Source organism: Triticum dicoccoides, chromosome 2B, assembly GCF_002162155.2.
Source record: "Triticum dicoccoides isolate Atlit2015 ecotype Zavitan chromosome 2B, WEW_v2.0, whole genome shotgun sequence".
In the NCBI taxonomy this organism is placed as follows: Eukaryota; Viridiplantae; Streptophyta; class Magnoliopsida; order Poales; family Poaceae; genus Triticum; species Triticum dicoccoides.
The window spans coordinates 275,518,281-275,539,082 of NC_041383.1; positions in this window are offsets into that span (position 1 = coordinate 275,518,281).

The following is a 20,802-nucleotide window of genomic DNA, read 5'->3' on the forward strand; positions in this document are numbered from 1 at the left end:
AGCACACTCTCAATATTGATCCGAAGTATAAGCCGGTCAGCCAGTTTCTTCGACGGTTCAACGAAGAGAGACGGAAAGCTATTGGAGAGGAAGTCGCCCGGCTCTTGGCGGCTGGGTTTATTGTTGAAGTTTTTCACCCGGAGTGGTTGGCTAACCCAGTGCTCATGCTCAAGAAGAACGGCACCTGGCGGATGTGTGCGGATTACACAGACTTAAATAAGGCTTGTCCGGCTGATCCCTTTGCTCTCTACCGTATTGATCAAATCATTGATGCTACGGCGGGTTGCGAGCGTTTGAGTTTTTTGGATGCTTACTCTGGTTATCATCAGATCAAAATGGCAGTTAAGGACCAGGAGAAGACGGCTTTCATCACTCCGTTTGGAGCCTTCTATTATGTATCTATGCCATTTGGGCTCAAGAGTGCTCAGGCGACTTATCAGCGATGTGTACAGAACTGTCTCCACGACCAAATTGGGCGTAACGTTCACGCTTATGTGGATGACATCGTGGTGAAGTCCAAAGAGAACGAAACATTGATATCTGATTTGAAAGAGACCTTTGATAATCTCCGGGTTTATAAGATGATGCTTAACCCGGCCAAGTGTGTATTTGGTGTACCTGCAGGCAAGCTCTTGGGTTTCCTGGTCTCAAACAGAGGCATTGAAGCTAATCCGGAGAAGATCAAAGCAATTACCTCTCTGGCTAAACCAGTGTGCATCAATGATGTTCAGCGACTAGCGGGTCGTGTTGCTGCTTTAAGCCGGTTCATAAGCCGGTTAGGTGAGAAGGCCCTACCGTTGTATCAGATGATGAAGAAAACGGACACTTTTGTCTGGAGTGATGCTGCTGATATTGCCTTTGAATATTTAAAGAGACAGTTGTCTGAGCCACCGGTCCTTGCGGCTCCCATTAATAAAGAGTCGTTGCTATTATATGTGGCTGCTAATTCACGAGCCGTCAGTGTTGCCATCGTGGTGGAGCGTAAGGAGGCTGGCAAGGAGCATCCAGTTCAACGGCCGATTTACTACATCAGTGAGGTGCTCATTGAGTCTAACAAAGATATCCACATTGGCAGAAACTTGTTTACGGGGTGTTTATGGCAAGCCGGAAGCTGAAGCAGTACTTCCAAAGTCATCCTATAACTGTGGTAAGTTCTTCCCCCTTGGGAGACATCATCCAAAACAGGGAAGCCATAGGACGAGTCGCCAAGTGAGCTATTGAGCTTGGGCCTCATGGTTTAAAGTATATGCCACATACTGCTATTAAGTCTCAAGCCTTGGTGGACTTCATCAATGATTGGACAGAGTTGCAGGCACCTAAGGAGAAGCCAGATAACACATATTGGACTATTCACTTTGATGGGTCCAGGCAGTTAGAAGGCTCAGGGGCTGGAGTTGTTTTAACTTCCCCTCGAGGTGACAAATTTTGTTATGTGCTCCGGCTTATGTTTCCTTGTACTAACAATGCAGCTGAGTACGAGGCCTTACTCCATGGTCTCCGGATGGCCAAAGAGATGAATTTGAGCCGGGTAAGGTGTTTGGGTGATTCACATCTCGTGGCTCAACAGGTGTCAGGCAAGTGGGACTCCAAGGATCCCCTTATGGCGGCTTACCGTCGTGAAGTAGATGCTGTGGCTGGGCACTTCAAAGGTTATCAAGTGGAGCACATTGATCGAAGGAAGAATGAGGCAGCTGATGCTTTAAGCCGGTTGGGATCTCAGCGTAAGCCGGTGCTGCCCAACACCTTTCTCGACGTTTTGCATAATCCTTCTGTCAAGGTACCTACAGAGGAAGAACTAGCAGTGCCAGACCCAGAGGCACAGCTGGTGGCAGCTCTTCACGTCATCCCGGATTGGACATTGCCATATTTGGCCTATATGACCCGAGGAGAGTTGCCTGAGGATGAGACCTTGGCGAGACAAATCATCAGGCGGTCCAAGTCTATGACGATTGTTCATGGCGAGTTACATCACCGCAGTGTCACTGGGGCGTTTCAACGTTGTGTGTCACCTGCGGAGGGTCAGGAGATACTCCGTGAGATCCATGAAGGAGATTATGGTCATCATGCCGGCTCAAAATCTCTTGTAGCCAAGGCTTTCCGTCATGGTTTCTATTGGCTGACGGCTCATGCTGATGCGGAGGATCTAGTCAGCAAATGTGACGGATGTCAAAAATTCTCACGACGAGCTCATGTGACGGCTCAAGAGTTGAGGATGATTCCAATTACCTGGCTGTTTGCAGTCTGGGGGCTTGACATGGTTGGACCTTTCAAGAGGTCTAAGGATAAAAAGACACACCTCCTGGTGGCAGTGGATAAGTTTACAAAGTGGATTGAGGCAGAGCCGGTCAGTAAGTGTGATGCAGCCACGGTGGTTCAGTTCATGAAAAAGGTGATTTTTTGTTTTGGTTTTCCACACAACATCATAACTGATAATGGCACTAATCTCTCCAAGGGTGCCATGGAAGAGTTCTGTCAGCAAGAACATATCCGACTTGATGTTTCGGCTGTTGCTCATCCTCAATCCAATGGTCAAGCAGAAAGAGCTAATCAGGAGATCCTGAAGGGTATCAAGCCCCGCCTCTTTGTCCCCTTACAGTGGACTCCGGGTTGTTGGTGGAGGAGTTACCCTCTGTACTGTGGAGCATCAACACTACGCCTAATAGATCTACAGGTTACACACCTTTCTTCATTGTGTATGGAGCAGAGGCAGTCCTGCCAAGTGACATCCGGCACGATTCACCCCGCGTGACGGCTTACGTTGAGGCTGATAACAAAAAAGCTCGTTAGGATGCACTTGACTTGTTGGATGAGGAGCGAGACTTGGCAATAGCCTGCTCGGCTATTTACCAGCAAGACCTGCACCGCTATCACAGCAGCCGGGTTAGAAGCAGAACCTTTCAGGAAGGCGACTTAGTGCTCCGGCTCATCCAGGATCAGTCTGACATGCACAAGCTGTCCCCACCTTGGGAAGGACCCTTTGAGTTCAGCAAGAATCTGAACAACGAGTCATACTACCTCATCGATGTTCGAGAGCACAAAGACTCACGTAAGTCGGAGGAGGAGACCCGCCGGCCGTGGAATATCGCTCATCTCCGGCCTTACTCTACTTGAGACACCGGCTCTCAAGATGTATATATTTTGATGATGTATATATTATATAAAGCAATAAAGCAGGACCTCTGTCCTTTTCACCCTCAAAAGTTTATATGTCTTCTTTATCAGGTGGTGGAAAACAGCCAACAGGGAGCGGATCATATCTGAATCCGGCTTTCCCTTTGGTCCGGCTTATGGTCATATCTGAATCTAGCCATGATCATTGGGGGCTTCCTGTTCAAACATAGGTCGTATTCGAACCAAAGAGAACATAGTTGTCGATACCCATTTGATCGGCATACTGCCAAACCCACTTGGGGGCTTCTTGATCATATTTGAATCATAGCTTAACCCCTTTGGGTCTGACATGGATCGTATTTGAATCAGCGTCATTAAACAACTCTTATGGTCACTTGGGGGCTTCCTGTTCAAACATAGGTCGTATTTGAACCAAAGAGAACATAGCTGTCAATACCCACTTGATCGGCATCGCCAAAGCCACTGGGAGCTATATGATCGTATTCGAATCTTAGCTTAACCCCTCTGGAACAGTTTACTGATCGTATTCGAATCGGAGCCCTTTTAAAATATTGTTTATTATTCATCATACTTTGTAAGTGTAAATGTTCGACTATCATGAGGCCTTTCTTGAAAGTACTATGGGTTCTCATTCCACCGGTTTAATATTGGTCACTTTAGTTGTTAAGGGCCAAATGAACATCATATGTGCCAACTTTTAGGAGTTAAAATTACCCTCATGATTTAGGTCACATAAACCGGCGAGATTACCAAAAGGATCGCAGGTATGCTATTGTGATTATGTTTAACAAATATAATCATAAACCGGCCTTTATATGATGTTTTGGTTCGCACTCCGGGTTATCAATACCTTATGTGACCCCCGATGCGATAAATCGCCAAGGAAATTTTTTGCTTGATTTATATGCAGGGTAAGGCAAGCAAATTTTTTAAACATCAAGGAAATAAAAGATCAACATAAGCTGGAAGTATATAGCGATGGCGGCTTACGAAAGTATTAAGCGCCATAAACATGCGTGAAGGCATGACAAAAATTGAGAGGTTTTTCTACCCTATTACAAGACTCCCCGAGTCTGAATAATGAAGCATTGTTTTCGCAAAGTCATAAACGCCTGGCGGTTCACTCGTTTGGTGGGCTTGAAGATTCTGGGTTATCCTTCTCCGCTTCTCCATCGGTTGCCCTGTCCTGGAAGGTTGACGAGGCCCAGTCAATGCCACTCAAGGCTTCAAACTCAGCTTCATCATCTATTAAACCGGTTGGGTCCACTTCAGGGGCAAAGGTATGCTTATGAGTTGGAGGGATCAGGTTGACTTCATCATAGTGAGGTGTTGGACTTCTCTGGTTCTCACTATCATAGCCCGGCTGATACTTGGTAAGATCAGTATCATTCCCAATAAGGGTAGCCACGGGGTGTATATCTGTGACGCAGGCGGTGAAATCATGTCCGTCAAATACGGTCCCATCCTCTTTCAGACTCGGGTATCCAAGAGCGAGGTCGGCCGGGTCTAGTTCTGGAATCCATGCTTTCACCTAGCTCAACGCAGATATGGCCTCGGCTCTTGCGGACGCCCGCCTTAGATCCTGGACCCGCTGAGGTAGTAAAGCAAGCCGCTTCAGCATGTCTTGCAGGAGGTGAGGAACGTCATTTGATAAAGCTACAACGACCAAAGCACGTTGTGACCCGATGTAGAGCTGTTCCACCAGAGAATAAACTGCCTTCAGCTTGATCAACATGTTCTGCTTGAGGTTTGTGCTCCTGGGGCCTGCATTATTAAACATAAGGTGAGCCGGAGGTGACAATTGAAGTAATCATTTAAAGGAGGTTTGCAAAGTTTAAAGTTTATATGAGTAACTTACCAAAGATTGCTGAGACCATTTGAGATATCTGGCGCTTTAAGCCGGATAGCTCCGTTGTTGCTTCTGCAAGCAATGCCTCTGCCGCCTTGGCCCGGGTTACCAGTGAAGCCTTTTCATCAGCCCAGATTTTCTTCTCCGCCTCAAAATTCTTCTTCAACTTCTCTTGTTCAGAGACACTGAATTCAAATTTGGAGTTGGCCTTTTGAATTTCAAGTTCTTGAGCTACCAGGCGGCTCTTCAGGTCAGCAATCTCCGTCTCAAATTGACTTATGGTGGCCTGCATTGATGTCGGGTTATAGTCAGAATCATGGTAAGATAACATTAAGTCCCAAGCACTTTGCAAGGAAAGATACTTGACACATGGGGGCTAATGTATGCTGAAGAACTTTAACTTACAAACACCGGTTCATGGAAATTAAGTCCCAAGCACTTTCCAAGCAAAGATACTTGACACTTGGGGGCTAATGTGTATTGCAAGTTCAAGATATCATGTTACAACCGGGTTAAATATCTTTTTTCTAAACCGGACAAAGCAGTGCTAAGCAGTTTTCTAAGTCTATAGCATATTTATTCATAAGCAATAGACTTGGGGGTTGATACAGTAAGTATGATTCAGAAAAGTAGCATAAGTTATACCTCAGATTTTTGTTGTATTTGCTTCATCATGTCAATTTCCAGGTCACGGCTGCTATGTACTTGATTGAGATAGCCAGAGACTATATCTCCAATGCTTAAATGAGTATAGTCAGCAATGTCTAGCTTGGCCTTTCGGCGTTCCAGAAGCTCCTCCTTAGCAGAGCACTTGGCAAGGACAGTGGGCCGCCCCGGCTCAACAAACTGAGTCTTCAGAATCTCAACTTCCGGATCAATTGTCTTGGCCGGGCTAGGAGCTTCCGGGTTATCAGAGCTGTTGAGAGTATCTTCGATGGGTGGACTAGAGGTTGGTGCTGGAATGTCATAGGCTGGTTCAGGAGGCGGCTGATGGGTAGAACTATCAGGAGCAGCCGTGCCAAGCTCCGATTCAGCCGGCTTACTCTTTTTTGCCCTCTTACTGGGCTTCACTTGCATGCTGTGGACAAAGGCAGAAGGATGAGTACAAAAGCATGGGTAAGATAAAGCATAAGGTAAACAAAGTTACATTACTCGGGGGCAGTTTTGAAAGCCTGCATGTTAGATTGCATAGACTCACCGGAGGAAGGAGAGGTATCCTGATAATTGGAGTCAGATGAATTGAGAGGTTGACGAATTAAGCCCGCCAAGGGTAAAACAGAATGTAAATCGGAGATAACCTCAGTCTGACGTTTCCTGGTTACGTCAGGTAAGCCGGAGGAGAGCTCTATATCCTTGCTGGTCCGGGTCTGCCTCCGGCTTTCAAATTGTTGTTGCTTCAAAAGAAATTGAGGATCTTGGTAAGCCAAAGGATGTGAAAATCTTACTTTCCGGGTTACTCTTCGAATTTTTGACGCGGCGGGGGCTCAGAGTCGGAGGAGATTATAGTTACCTCTTCCTCGACGGCTTGGCTGTTCCCCGTGTCCTCCTGAAAAGATTTAATGTCAGTAAGGTGATGATAAAGAGTCAAGGGAGTTGAAAGTTACCTCTTCTTCATCATCATCAGTATCATCAAGTTTAAACATATCTGAAGCGCTTGGTTTCCTCTTCTTCGAAGTTCCAGTCTTGGCGGTTTTCCTTTCGGCTCTTTTTGCCGCTCTGGCTTGTTTAGCCACCTCATGGTCATACTTGACCTTCCAGAAGTTGTCATCGGCTTGTGAAAAAAAAGATAAGGGGTTATGAGTAAAAGCAAGGTGTAATATAGTATAGAGTACTCATTGAGGTTGATGATTCACTGCGGGGGCCGGGTTCTTCTTGCAGAAAGGAAGTAAGCCAAAGGCATTACTAGTCACCGTGCCCTCTTTCAGCAACGTTTGGGTCGTAGCCTCCACCACATCATCTGGTAAGTCGTCAGGACTATGATGCAGTAGGTCATTCTTCTCGCCTGAGTAAGTGCACATTAAGCCGGGGTGGTGGCTTAACGGAAGCACTCGCCAAGTGACCCAGACTCGGACCAGGTCGATGCCGTCTAAGCCATTTCCCAAAAGAGCTTTGCTTTTTCTAATGGTGGGAGCGAGTGGCAGACGTTCAACAGCAGTCACCTTATCCGGCAGCGGGTGGTTGGATTCAAGGCGCAAGGCGCGGAAGCCAGGTAGAGGATTTTCCTCAGCCGGAGAAGTGTCCTGGCAGTAGAACCACGTCTGATTCCAATCCTTTGGATGACTCGGTAGTTCAGCATAAGGAAAAAGGCAGTCTCTCCGCTGCTGAATCGAGATGCCACCAAGTTCAAGACTGGGCCCGTTGGCATGTTCATTCTGCCGGTTTAAATAAAATAGTTCTCTGAACAAAAGTAGATTGGGCTCTTCTCCCAAGTACACTTCACAGAAAACTTGGAAGTTGCAGATATTTGAACGGAGTTGGGTCCAATGTCTTGAGGTCTAAGGTCAAAGAAACGCAAAACATCCCTGAAGAATTTTGAACCGGGTGGAGGAAATCCCCGGCTCATATGATCCGTAAAAACTATCACCTCCCCTTCTTTGGGCTGAGGTTTCTCCTCGGACGGGTCAGGGGCACGATAAAACATGACCTCCTTCTTGGGCAGGTGACCAGACTTTACAAAGTCAGACAATTTGCTTTCTGTGACAGTGTATTGGACCCAATTACAGGTCACAAGAGCCTTGGTTGCCTTAGGTGCCATGACGTAAGTGGAAGCCTATGAAAAAAATAAGAAGCTCCGGTTCAATTTTAAACTGGAAGGAAAGTATTTTTAAGTCTATTCAAAATGGCGGCTTAAGACGGGGCCTAATGACATATGGCTAATTATATCTGGTTATCTAAGCCGCTATGGGAATCAGTAATAGTTAAGTTATTTTAAGCCGCCAGGAGCTGGCAAGGCTGTCGATTAACATTGTTTATTTTAAGCCGGCAATGAGAGCCGCTAGAGTTAAAAGGGCCTAACAGAAACAGATTTTTGCCTAAGTGTCGCACAAACAAGTTTCGCAACTGGCAGAGATTAATTTGGATCAAACAGGTATGCAGAAAAGGAAATATTTATAAACCTAGAAACCAGTGCAGATGAGTTCATAAACTTGAAGAAGGCCTATCTGCAAGTGAAAAGGGATCTATTTGCATTCGAAATGAGTGCGAAACAGCTACCGCAGCGATTTTATATTGTCTTAAGATCAGAAAGAGGCGTCGAAGGTGGAATCTATCAAGGGTTCGTAACGGACGGCGACGAACTCGAAAATCTTAATGTAGATCTGAGGAACAGGAAGGAAGAAACTTACAGATGCAGAGTTGTTGCGGAGGTCCATCGTGTTTTTTCTGGTCGAGTCAGGTTGATGCAGCGGCCTGAGTTGGTGAAGACGAGGAGATCTACGGTGGCGGTGGCAGCGAAGCTCTAAGCAGCAGAGAGACAGCAAGAGGAAGAATACGAACGAAGGGGGAGAATGGAAGACCTAGGTCGTGCCTATTTATAAGGGAAGACCGACTGAGACAGTGCAAGAAACGAGGAGACCAAACATTATTATCCAGTGGCCCCAACGCCTCGATTTTTGGAACGGTCAGTAAAAGCAAAGATCCGTTGGAGGATATGGTGGAGTAAAATATGAATTTAAGTAAAGATGACATCATAGCGGGTTAACGCGGATCTAGAAGATGACGTCATGGCGGGTTAGAAACCTTTGCACAGGCAGAAGGCAGAAGGTTTATTTCTTAAGGTATTTTAAGATTGACATGAACCGGTTCAAATCAATACGGGGCCTAATGTTGGGGATATAACTATTTGTGTAAGCCGCCCAGGAGGGGCCGGATTACGCAAAGAAGACTCACCAGAAAGAAGCCCAAGACCAAGCATGAAGATGGTGGTTCAATAAAGGGTCTAAGGCCCACAGGCGGCTTAAGGCCCATAGTGGTAAACCGCCATGATGATATGACTTGTAACCTAAGGTAGAATTGACTAGTCACCGAGCCGGACACTGTCTATGAGCCGGCCGGGACTCTGTAGGCCGCAGGGCGTCCACCCGTGTATATAAGGGGACGACCCGCTGGCAGCTTAGGGGAAGAAAAACATCTCATCGAGAGCCAGGCAAAGGGTATCTCGCTCCCTGGTTATCGAAATCTCAAGCAATACCAACCCAACTAGACGTAGGCCTTACCTTCACCGTAAGGGGCCGAACTAGTATAACTCTCTCGTGTCCTTTGTCCCAATTAACCCCTTTAAGCTTCCTAGTTGCGATGGCTCCTCGACTAAGTCCTTGCAAGAGGACATCTGCCGTGACAATTCCACGACACTCAGGAACAAACGTAACTACTCACAAAGCATATTCATGTTCATAATCAGAGGAGTAATAATATGCATTAAGGATCTGAACATATGATCTTCCACCAAGTAAACCAATTAGCATCAACTACAAGGAGTAATCAACACTACTAGCAACCCATATGTACCAATTTGTGGTTTTAGATACAAGATTGGATATAACAGATGAACTAGGGTTTTAGAGGAGATGGTGCTGGTGAAGATGTTGATGGAGATTGATCCCCTCCTGATGAGAGGATCGTTGGTGATGACGATGGTGATGATTTCCCCCTCCCGGAGGGAAGTTTCCCTGGCAGAACAGCTCTGCCGGAGCCCTAGAGTGATTCCGCCAAGGTTCCATCTCGTGGCAGCGGAGTTTCATCCCGTAAGCTTGCCTCTGATTTTTTCCAGGGTAAAAGCCTTCATATAGCAAAAGATGGGCACCGGAGGGCCACCAGGGGGCCCAGGAGACAGAGGGCGTGCCCGGTAGGGGTGGGCGTGCCCCCACCCTCCTGGCCTGGGTGTGGGCCCCCTCTGGTAGTTTCTTCGCTCAATAATTCTTGTTAATTCCAAAAATAACTTCCATGGAGTTTTAGGATTTTTGGAGCAGTGCAGAATAGGTTTCCAATGTTTGCTCCTTTTCCAGCCAGAATTCCAGCTGCCAGCATTCCCCCTCTTCATGGTAAACCTTGTAAAATAAGAGAGAATAGCCATAAGTATTGAGATATAATGTGTAATAACAGCCCATAATGCAACAAATATTGATATAAAGGCATGATGCAATATGGACGTATTAGGGATCTTGCGGATACAGAAGGTTACGGCGGTGGAAATAGTTTTTCGTTGGCTCGTTTGATGTTTTCGGGGTACGTGGGTATATATAGGAGGAAGAAGTAGGTCGGTGGCGCCCGAGGGGCCCACAAGATAGGGGTGCACCCTGTAGGGGTGGGCACGCCCTCCACCCTCATGGCCGCCTCGACTGCTTCTTGACTTGTACTCCAAGTCCTCTGGATCACGTTTGTTCCAAAAATCACGCTCCCGAAGGTTTCATTCCGTTTGGACTCCTTTTGATATTCCTTTTCTTCGAAACACTGAAATAGGCAAAAAAAACAGCAATACGGGTTGTGCCTCCGGTTAGTAGGTTAGTCCCAAAAATGATATAAATGTGTAAAGTAAAGCCCATAAACATCCAAAACAGGTAATATAATAGCATGGAACAATCAAAAATTATAGATACGTTGGAGACGTATCAAGCATCCCCAAGCTTAGTTCCTGCTCGTCCTATAATGAAATATACTCCTCACTAGTATATACAAGCCAAGTTCTATAATGAAAGATTCCCACTAGTATATGAAAGTGACAACATATGAGACTCGCTACATGAAGAACATGGTGCTACTTTGAAGCACAAGTGTGGAAAAAGAGATAGTAACATTGCCCCCTTTTTATTTTCTTTTTTCTTTTTTTTCTTTGGCCTTTCTTTTTTTCTTTTTGGCCTTCTTTTTTTTCTTTTTCTTTTTCCTTTTTTTTCTTTGGCCTTTCTTTTTTTTCTTCTTGGCCTTTCTTTTTTTTAGGGGATAATGCTCTAACAATGATGATCATCACACTTTTAATGATTTACAACTCATGAATTAGAACTCAAAACTAGAAGAAGATATGACTCTATATGAATGCCTCCGGCGGTGTACCGGTATGGCAATGAATCAAGAGTGACATGTATGAAAATTATGCGTGGTGGCTTTGCCACAAATACGATGTCAACTACATGATCATGCAAGGCAATATGACAATAATGATGCGTGTCATGATGATAAACTGAACGGTGGAAAGTTGCATGGCAATATATCTCGGAATGGCTATGGAAATGCCATAATAGGTAGGTATGGTGGCTGTTTTGAGGAAGATATAAGGAGGTTTATGTGTGATAGAGAGTATCATATCACGGGGTTTGGATGCACCGGTGAAGTTTGCACCAGCTCTCAAGGTGAGAAAGGGCAATGCACGGTACCGAAGAGGCTAGCAATGATGGAAAGGTAAGAGTGCGTATAATCCATGGACTCAACATTAGTCAAAATAACTCATATACTTATTGCAAAAATCTACAAGTCATCAAAAACCAAGCACTACGCGCATTCTCCTAGAGGGATAGATTGGTAGGAAAAGACCATCGCTCGTCCCCGACCGCCACTCATAAGGATGCACAATCCAAGGACACCTCATGTTTCAAATTTGTTACACAACTTTAACCATACGTGCATGCTACGGGACTTGCTAACTTCAACACAAGCATTCTTTAAATTCATAATCACCCAACTAGCATGACTTTAATATCACTACCTCCATATCTCAAAACAATTATCAAGTATCAAATTGATCATAGCATCCAATTCACTTCCTATGATAGTTTTTATTATACCCAACTTGGATGCCTACCATTCTAGGACCAATTTTATAACCATAGAAAATACCATGCTGTTCTAAGAAACTCTCAAAATAATATAAGTGAAGCATGAGAGACTAACAATTTCTACAAAATTAAGCCACCGCCGTGCTCTAAAAGATACAAGTGAAGCACTAGAGCAAAAAATTTCTAGCTCAAAAGATATAAGTGAAGCACATAGAGTATTCTAATAAATTCCAATCAAGTGGGCTTCTCCCAAAAGGTGTGTACAGCAAGGATGATTGTGGTAAACTAAAAGGCAAATACTAATATCATACAAGACACTCCAAGCAAAACACATATCATGTGGCGAATAAAAATATAGCTCCAAGTAAAGTTACCAATGAACGAAGACGAAAGAGGGGATGCCTTCCGGGGGCATCCACAAGCTTAGGATTTTGGCTATTCTTGGATATCTTGGGGTTACATGGGCATCCCCAAGCTTAGGCTTTTGTCACTCCTTATTCCACAGTCCATCAAATCTTTACCCAAAACTTGAAAACTTCACAACACAAAACTCAACAGGAAATCTCATAAGCTCCGTTAGTGAAAGAAAGCAAAACCACCACATAAGGTACTGTAATGAACTAATTATTTATGTATATTTTTGTTAAACCTACTGTATTCCAAGTTCTCTATGGTTCATACCACTTAATACTAGCCATAGATGCATCAAAATAAGCAAACAACACACGAAAAACAGAATCTGTCAAAAACAGAACAGTCTGTAGCAATCTGTAACCCTCGAATACTTATGGAACTTTAAAAATCCTACCAAAATAGGAAGTCCTGGGCAATTTGTCTATTGATCTACATAAAAAAGAATCAATGCAAAATCACGTTTCTGTGATTTAACAAAATTATTTTCGTACACGTAAAGTTTCTGTTTTTCAGCAGAATCAAATTAACTATCACCATAGGTTATCCTATAGGTTCTACTTGGCACAAACACTAATTAAAACATAAAAACACATCTAAACAGAAAGTAGATGCAAAATTTATTACTACACAGAAACAAAAACAAAAAACACAAACAAAATTGGGTTGCCTCCCAACTAGCGCTATCGTTTAACGCCCCTAGCTAGGCATAAAAGCGAGGATAGATCTAAGTAGTGCCATCTTTGGCACTCAATTCATAAGTAGCTCGCATAATAGATTCATATGGTAATTTAACTTTCTTTCTTGGAAAGTGTTCCATGCCTTTCCTTAATGGGAATTGGAATCTAATATTCCCTTCCTTCATATCAATAATCGCACCAATCGTTCTAAGTAAAGGTCTACCAAGAATAATAGTGCAAGAAAGATTGCAATCTATATCAAGAATGATAAAATCTATGGGAACCAAATTTATATTTGCAACAATGAGAACATCATTGATCCTTCCCATTGGTTTTTTAATGGTGGAATCTGCAAGGTGCAAATTTAAAGAGCAATCATCAAGATCACGGAAACCTAGAATGTCACATCAAGTTTTTGGAATCGTAGAAACACTAGCACCCAAATCACATACAGCATAACACTCATGAACTTTAATTTTAATCTTTATAGTAGGTTCCCACTCATCATTAATTTTTCTAGGTATAGAAACTTCCAAATTAAGTTTTTTATCAAAAGATTGCATCAAGGCATCAACAATATGTTTGGTAGCTTTATTTTGACTATAAGCATGAGAAGAATTCACAACTGATTGCAACAAGGAAATACAACCTTCTAAAGAACAATTATCATAATTAAATTCTTTGAAATCCAAGAGAGTGGATTCAATGCTATTTAAAGTCTTCACCTCTCCAATCCCACTTTTACCAAATTTAGTATCAAGATCTAAAAACTCCGAATCATTGGGACACCTTTTAACTAAAGTTGACTCATCTCCAGTCCCATTATTATTAAGATTCATATTGGAAAACAAAGATCTAATTGGGGACACATCAATAACTTTAAGATCTTCATCATTATTTTCATGGAAACTAGAAGAACACACCTTTACAAAGCAATCTTTCTTAGCACGCAATCTAGCGGTTCTTTCTTTGCACTCATCAATGGAAATTCTCATAGCTTTGAGAGACTCATTGATATCATTCTTAGGAGGAGTAGATCTAAGTTTCAAAGAATCAACATTAAGCGAGAGTCTATCAATGTTCCTAGCCAAATCATCAACTTTGAGCAATTTTTCTTCAAGCAAGGTATTAAAATTCTTTTGAGAGATCATAAATTCTTTCACACTATTCTCAAAATCAGAGGGCATCTTATTAAAATTACCATAAGAATTATTGTAGGAATTTCCATAATTATTAGAGGAATTACTAGGCAATGGACTAGGATTAAAGTTTCCTCTATAAGCATTGTTTCCAAAATTATTCTTACCAACAAAATTCACATCCATAGATTCATTATTATTCTCAATCAAAGTAGACAAAGGCATATCATTGGGATCAATAGGAGCACTCTAAGTAGCAAACAGTTTCATAAGTTCATCCATCTTTCCACTCAAAACATTAATTTCTTCTATAGCATGGACTTTTTTACTAGTAGATCTTTCGGTGTGCCATTGAGAATAATTAGCCATAGTATTATCAAGGAGTTTTGTAGCATCTCCTAAACTGATTTCCATAAACGTGCCTCCCGCGGCCGAATCTAAAAGATTTCTAGAAGCAAAATTCAATCTGGCATAAAAATTTTCTATGATCATCCATAAATTCAAACCATGAGTAGGGCAATTGCAAATCATCAATTTCATTCTTTCCCAAGATTGGGCAACATGCTCATGATCAAGTTGTTTAAAATTCATAATATCGTTCCTAAGAGTGATGATCTTAGCGGGAGGAAAAATACATAGAGATAAAAGCATCTTTGCACTTGTTCCATGAATCAATACTATTCTTAGGCAAAGACGAAAACCAAACTCTAGCATGATCTCTAAGTGAAAACGGAAATAACTTCAATTTAACAATATCATTATCCGTATATTTCTTCTTTTGCATCTCACACAAATCAACAAAGTTGTTTAGATGGGTAGCGGCATCTTCACTAGGAAGGCCGGCGAATTGATCTTTCATAATAAGATTCAGCAAAGCAGTATTGATTTCACAAGAGTCAACATCATTAAGAGGAGCAATCGGAGTACTAAGGAAATCATTATTATTGGTATTGGAGAAATCACACAATTTGGTATTATCTTGCGCCATCGCGACAAGTAATCCAACACACAAGCAAACAGAAAAAGGCAAGCGAAAGAGAGAGGAGATTGGGGAAGAGAGGGCAAATAAAAACGGCAAGGGTGAAGTAGGGGAGAGGAAAACGAGAGGCAAATGGCAAATAATGTAAATTCTAGGGAGATGACTTTGTGATGGGTACTTGGTATGTCTTCACTTGAGCGAAGACCTCCCCGGCAACAGCGCCAGAAATCCTTCTTGCGACGTCTTGAGCTGCGTTGGTTTTCCTTGAAGAGGAAAGGGTGATGCAGCAATAGTAGCGTAAGTATTTCCCTCAGTTTTTGAGAACCAAGGTATCAGTCCAGTAGGAGGCTCCTCAAAAGTCCCACGCACCTACACAAACAAACAAAGAACTCGCAACCAACGCAATAAAGGGGTCGTCAATCCCTTCACGGCCACTTGCGAAAGTGAGATCTGATAGAGATAATATGATAAGATAAATATATTTTTGGTATTTTATGATATAGATTGGAAAAGTAAAGATGCAAATAAAAGTAGATTGAAAGCTTATATGATAAAAGATAGACCCCGGGGCCATAGGTTTCACTAGTGGCTTCTCTCAAGATAGCATAAGTATTACGGTGGGTGAACAAATTACTGTCGAGCAATTGATAGAAAAGCGAATAATTATGAGATTATCTAGGCATGATCATGTATATAGGCATCACGTCCGTAACAAGTAGACCGACTCCTGTCTGCATCTACTACTATTACTCCACACATCGACCGCTATCCAGCATGCATCTAGAGTATTAAGTTCATAAAGAACAGAGTAACGCATTAAGAAAGATGACATGATGTAGAGGGATAAACTCATGCAATATGATATAAACCCCATCTTTTTATCCTTGATGGCAACAATATAATACGTTCCTTGCTACCCCTGCTGTCACTGGGAAAGGACACCGCAAGATTGAACCCAAAGCTAAGCACTTCTCCCATTAAAAGAAAGATCAATCTAGTACGCCAAACCAAACTGATAATTTGAAGAGACTTGCAAAGATAACTTAATCACACATAAAAGAATTCAGAGTAGATTCAAATATTTCTCATAGATAAACTTGATCATAAACCCACAATTCATCGGATCTCGACAAACACACCGCAAAAAGAGTTACATCAAATAGATCTCCAAGAAGATCGAGGAGAACATGGTATTGAGATCCAAAAAGAGAGAAGAAGCCATCTAGCTAATAACTATGGACCCGAAGGTCTGTGGAAAACTACTCACAACTCATCGGAGGGGCTATGGTGTTGATGTAGAAGCCCTCCATGGTCGATTCCCCTTCCGGCGGAGCACCGGCGAAGGCTCCAAGATGGGATCTCACGGATACAAAAGGTTACAGTGGTGGAAATAGTTTTTCGTTGGGTCGTTTGATGTTTTCGGGGTACGTGGGTATATATAGGAGGAAGAAGTAGGTCGGTGGACGCCCGAGGGGCCCACGAGATAGGGGGGCGCGCCCTATAGGGGTGGGCGCGCCCTCCACCCTCGTGGCCGCCTTGACTGCTTCTTGACTTGCACTCCAAGTCCTCTGGATCATGTTTGTTCCAAAAATCACGCTCCCGAAGGTTTCATTCTGTTTGGACTCCGTTTGATATTCCTTTTCTTCGAAACACTGAAATAGGCAAAAAAAACAGCAATACGGGCTGGGCCTCCGGTTAGTAGGTTAGTCCCAAAAATGATATAAATGTGTAAAGTAAAGCCCATAAACATACAAAATGGGTAATATAGCATGGAACAATCAAAAATTATAGATATGTTGGAGACGTATCACGCCACCAGTGCGGCGCTGGCGGAGTGAGGGGTGGCGGCCAAGTAGAGCACCAAGGGCTCGAGAGGGCATGGCGCCACCATCACCGGCGGGCTGGTTAAGTATCTCTTGAGGTCTTTGAAGGCCGCATCAGCTTCAGGGGTCCATTCAAACGGCCCCTGCCTCTTCATCAGCTTGAAGAACGGGAGGGCGCATTCCCCTAGCTTGGAGATGAAGCTCCCTAGCGAGGTCACGTAGCCCGCCAGCTTCTGCATCTCCTTGAGCGTCTGCGGAGAGCTCATGTCTTCTATGGCCTTGACTTTCTCCGGGTTGGACTTGATTCCTCTATGCGACACCAGGAAACCCAGCAGCTTGCCAGAGGGGACGCCGAACACACACTTCTCGAGATTGTGCCAGGTCCATCTTGCGCAGGCTGGCAAACGTTTCCTCCAGGTTTTTGATCAGTGTCTTCGCCTCCCGAGACTTCACCACTATGTCATCAACATAAGCCTCGACGTTCCTCCCGAGCTGCCGGGCCAGGGCAATGTTGGCCTCCGGTGATGATTTCCCCCTCTGGCACGGTGCCGGAATGGGCTCCCAATTGGTTTTCGTGGCTGCAGAGACTTGTGGAACTTCTTCTCTAGGGTTGTTTCTGATGGTTTCTCTATTTATAGGATTTTTCAGCACTGGAATCACGCGAAGATGGGCCTCGAGCTGAGCACAACCCACCTGGGCGCGCCCATGTGTCTTATGCCCTCCTCCTTCACCTTCTGGTCCTCCCACGAAGCTTCTAGTGCCTCTTTTGTTGCAAAAAAATCAAAAAGTTCTGTTGCATTTGGAGAACTTTTATTTCTGCACAAAAAACAACACCACAGTAGTTCTGCTGACAACAGCGTCAGTCCGGGTTAGTTCCATGCAAATCATACCAAAACCATAGAAAATTGTTGTAAACATGGCATGAATACTTCATAAATTATAGATATGTTGGAGACGTATCAATGCGTGATGCCAAGAGTATCAAGATAAGTGTCGAGCCCGGTATTCTTGAATTCAGTGCCATTGTCACTCCTAATGTGCTTGATCTTGATGCCATAGTTAGTCATGGCGCGATTTGCAAATCGTCTGAAGACATCCTGCACTTCAGTCTTGTAGAGAATTATATCTAAATAATCATCAACAATCACTAAGCCATAAAGATGTGCAGTGGTATTAAGGGTAGAGTAGTGAGTAGGGCCAAATAAGTCCATATGTAGTAGCTCGAAGGGACGTGAAGTCATCATGATTGTCTTCGAGGGATGTTTTGCCCTAATCATCTTCCTGGCTTTGCAAGCACCACACAAATGGTCCTTCTTGAACTTAATGCCCTCGATGCCAATGATGTGCTTCTTCTTCACGAAAGTGTGTAACTTCCTCATGCCTGCATGTCCTAGCCTCTGATTCCAAAGCCAACACTCTGAAGCTTTTGCTAGAAGACATACGACAAGCTATGGTCCTCGGAGAAATCTACCATATACAGATCACCTCTTCGATACCCTTTTAAGACTTTAGATTTTTCAGTGGCCATAAGCACAAGAGATCGATATTTTCCAAATATCACAATCATGTCAAGATCACAAAGCATTGAGACAGGCATGAGGTTGTATCCAAGGGATTCAAGAAGCATCACTTTATCCATGTCTTGATCCTTTGAGATAGCAACCCTACCTAGACCCAATACCTTGCTTTTTCTAGTGTCAACAAATGTGATATGGCTTTTTGTAGATGGTCGAAGAGTAGAATCCATGAGAAGACTTCGTCACCAGTCATGTGGTTAGTGCATCCACTATCCATGATCCATTCAGTAGCTTTCAGAGTTGTACCCTATAGAGCTGTTAGTAGGACAGTCTTCACCAAGTGTGTCATGAAGAGCAAGCATACACAGGGCCGATGCTGAGGGGGGCAGGGGGCGGCCACCGCGGGCTCCCGGAATCAGGAGGCCCCCATTTATGTTTGTGTGTCATGTATATTACTAGTCGAGTTAGCCCTGCGCATAGCCCAAACAGGAGGTGGGCAGGCCGCAGGACGAACATCCCTTTGATAACACATATAGATTAGATCGTTCCCAACATTTGATCTCCTGAAATCGTGGTAGCGGTCTCCATCACCGGCCATGCTGATAAGCCGAGCCGCCAGGGCTGGTTCTAAGAGTGCCAGCGTCAACAGACTAAAAGCCCCACAATTGTTCCGGCAGTACGTCGGACACGCAGCCGCTGAGACACCCCTTGTCCGCGCACCTTGCCTTCATCCTCCTTCAGTACATGTGGTAATTCATCTTTCTTATCTCCCCTTTCTGAAAAAAGGAACCCATCTCTGTGGTACTTCTCGAGACTAGTGTTTCTTGTATTAGCGATCTAGCTGGAGGATTTCTTAAGTATTGCGATTGTTAGGGTTCAGTTTTGGCACTGATTGTGGGTAATTACTCAAAAACTTTGGGGTGTGATTGCGTACTCTACATTCTACAGCCATTGCCAAGGATCTCTTGATTCTGAATAACGCCCACAAACAGACGAACTATATGCATATGATTTGTGAGTCTCCTAATTAGTCCAGAAACTTTCACATTGTGTTCTGCAATGACCACGTTTATGGGCCACTATATAGAAGATTTACGTCAATGGAATTTTTAGAGGCCAAAGTGTATTCCTAATTGATTTGAACTTCTATGTATATGCCTACTATTTTAGTAGCCAAGAACTAGCTTATATAAAACTTCATTGTTGAAATCAAGTTCATGACTGTGACACCATGCATTTTCAGGCATTTCAACTGAATGCAATTCCAATCTGTGGACTCAAGTGGGGAAAATTTTAGTTATGCACTCTCAAGCTTCGTGTTTCCTAGTATACACTGCATGCATGATGTAGCTTGCCCTCTCTATATGGATATTTTGATACTTCCGATTTTTTTAGGATAGGTTATTGGTGGACAGATCAACTCTTGCCCACCTAATATATTGAGTTTTACTTGTGTCTAGCTTCACAAGAGGTATGTGAAAATTTATCTTTCATGTCATATGAAACATCATTGCTAACATATTCCCTGCAGTGAGTAATTTAAGTCTCTCGACAAATTAATTATCCTATACATATTTTTTTATCCTATAGATAGTTGTTAAATGCAATTTAAGCATGCTTATTATTGTTCCGACATTGTACTAAGGGGCCCCGGGTTCTTGTTTCGCCCCGGGCCCCCGAAATCTCAAGACCGGCCCTGAGCATACATTGATAGAGACGTTCATCAAAGGTAAGTCTAATTGAGGATATGGTAGGATGATCATCAAGAAAACCATGGGCGAAATAAATGGTAAGACCATTTTCACATTTTATCTTGCGCCCAACAAGACTTTTCAGGTCTCAAGCATTGCCTTCAGAAGTCAATGATTTTTGGCTGGAGACCCGCCCCTGCAAGAGAAGTTAATTCTTCTTAACCACCCACATCTTAAGGGGTGGCTTAGAAGCAATGAGTCTAAGTGCAGCATCAAAGAAATTTGGCTTTGAAGCCCTAGCAAATAGTTTTGCAGGTGGTGAATAATACTCAAATGAATAAGCAGAAAAGTTCTTCGATTTGTGAATATAATAGTTTGAAGAGACATGCTCATATTCATGAGTCTGATGATAGTTTCCCTACAAAACATTGGCGTTAGGGTGATCATGTGAGGTCCTTGGTCTGTATGAAGCCTTTGGGCCATGTGAAGCCTTTGGTCTGGGGTTTGACTTCTTCCCTGGTGGTGTCATGATGGCATTCACCAGAAGCTTTTCAAGACGACTTTTAGGAACCCAGAACTTCTTCATAGGGGACCCATTCCTGTAGTTAGTTCCAATAGACCTGGCAAACACTTGACCATTTTGGCTATTGAATAGTTTATAGTTAGAGTCAAAGGACTCATCAATGATGATAGGATTATCACAAGTGAAACCCGATAAGGTGGATGGATCCACTGAAGGGCACTTTGCAACCCAGGTGGCTCTGGGATACTGCTCAGGCTTCCAGTAGGACCCATCAGCATTCATGTTCCTCTCGAA